The sequence below is a fragment of the Cricetulus griseus genome, chromosome 3 (genome assembly GCF_003668045.3).
Source record: "Cricetulus griseus strain 17A/GY chromosome 3, alternate assembly CriGri-PICRH-1.0, whole genome shotgun sequence".
NCBI lineage: Eukaryota > Metazoa > Chordata > Mammalia > Rodentia > Cricetidae > Cricetulus > Cricetulus griseus.
The window spans coordinates 176,921,575-176,923,599 of NC_048596.1; the positions used below are offsets into that span (position 1 = coordinate 176,921,575).

Genomic DNA, 2,025 nt, shown 5'->3' on the forward strand with positions numbered 1-2,025 from the left:
CAGAACAAAGGATTCAGCGAATATCAACATGGAGATCCAATAAAGAATAAATGCATGCTTTTCAAACCTAAGATATTTTGTATGCTTTTTTCTTATGAAATAGAAAATAAATAGCCATGGATTCTGGACAACTAATAAAAGTGAAAACACAGAATAGAGTGTGCTAAAAGAAGGAAAAAATGCAGAACAGGGGAAAAAAAAAGAAAATCCACAGAAAGTATGAAGTAGATAGACAAATAAGTGACGGACACACAGGCTGTTGTGGCTCTGCAAACACCAGATTTAACTATTAATGCATCCTGTAAAAAGTTGAATCTGGTGCTCACTTTGGCAGCACATATACTAAAATTGGAATGATACAGAGAAGATTAGCATGGCCCCTGTGCAAGGATGACATGCAAATTCACGAAGCATTCCATATTTAAAATAAAAAAAGCTTGAATCTGTCTCCCTCCGATCCCGTGTGTATATGACAGAGTGAGTGAGTGAGCAAGAGAGAGAGATAGAGACAGACAGACAGACAGACAGACAGACAGATAGACAGACACAGAGAGAGGGGGCATCTCTGTACTGTCTGGCACTAACAAGTTCTCATTGTGTCTCACTTCAAGTTTTGGTTAATGATGCCATTTTTTTTTAACATGGGCATGACTTTAGCACATTTATTATCACTGAGGTGAGGACTTATTTCATTAAATGTCTTAAGTTACCAGAATTCAGGATTCACCCAACTTCACTCCCTTGATTACAGCCATTCCTAGAAATTTTCATATATACCCAATTTACTGACACTCATCCAACCAAATGGGTATTTGAGGAACTGTGTCAAATGAAGAACTGAATGAAAACATTTTTGTCAGGAGTTTTTCATATGAATCAGTAATACCTAATTCCTTTTATATGTAATTAGGTGTGGGGAAGTTACTCTCCCTGTGCAAAAGTCAGTGTATAGACTAAGTGAAAACAAGCGTAAAGACCAAAACTCAGGGACAATGCCTCAGTAATCATACATGTGGGGAAAGGTAGGTAGACACACCTACCTGCCTCCTCTTTTAGGTTTCTGCATTGAGTCTCAACTTGTAAGGAACTTGGACTTGTGTGATTTAAATTTTTTATTATAAAAGGAAAGACATTTTATTTCTTTTTTACTATATACGAGTATTTATTGGCCACAGTTACTTGAGGGGGATGAATCAGGAGAAGTGGGTGGCACGGATGCCAGGAAGACCATGCTGAAGGGCTTGTAGGTAATGGAGAACTCGCCCACGTTGTGGCCGGTCATCTCTAGTGTGAACTCAACCTGGTTGAAGATCTTGCCATTGTACACGCCCACGATGATGCTTACCATCTTGGGGAGGATGATCATGTCTCTCTGGTGGATCTTCACCACCTAGGGCTTTTCAAGGGTGGCGCCTCCTTCTTGGCCTTTCACAGGTGCTTGAGTAGCTAGTGCTGCTTCCGCTGCAGGCCGTGGTTCATCCGTCCCCTCTGTCGGGCACTGTGTAGCTGCATCAGCTGCTCACAGGACATGTTCAGCAGTTGTTCCAGGTCCATGCTGCGGTGGCTGAACTTGCAGTAGGTCCGCTTCTTCTGCTCCACTTCAGCCATTTGGCTCAGCCGTTAAAGGCTAGGCTCACAACCAAAAATATAAGGATAGACATTTTTGTAAGTGTTCCATTTAACTTATTGTTCAGTGAAGAATGGCTTGGTGTCACGTAATAGTATTTATTAATTCGGTGACAGGGGATGCTAATAAAGATAGTACTAAGCTACCATAATGATTAGAGTATAAGATAACAATGGCAACTCTCCATTTGTTTTTAGTAATTCTCAGTTTATTTCTGTCATATTTAATCTATTTTATCATAGAGATAACTTTCTTTATCAGAATGACTATATATATATATATATATATATATATATATATATATAAAGTTAAATAACATTCCATTTTAGGAAAACACTAAATATTAGTCAAACAGTAGCTCCTGAATATGAGGTTATCTGTAAACAAGTAAACTCAGG

General features: G+C 38.9%; 1 non-coding gene and 1 pseudogene across 1 annotated transcript; one reads left to right on the forward strand and one right to left on the reverse strand.

Moving 5' to 3' along the window:
* The first annotated feature begins 318 nt into the window (after positions 1-318).
* Positions 319-425, forward strand: LOC113834699. Its single transcript, XR_003483433.1, has one exon. It is a non-coding gene; the product is annotated as a U6 spliceosomal RNA (small nuclear RNA).
* Positions 426-1,175: 750 nt separating this feature from the next.
* Positions 1,176-1,608, reverse strand: LOC100760988 (annotated as a pseudogene).
* Between the last annotated feature and the right edge of the window lie 417 nt (positions 1,609-2,025).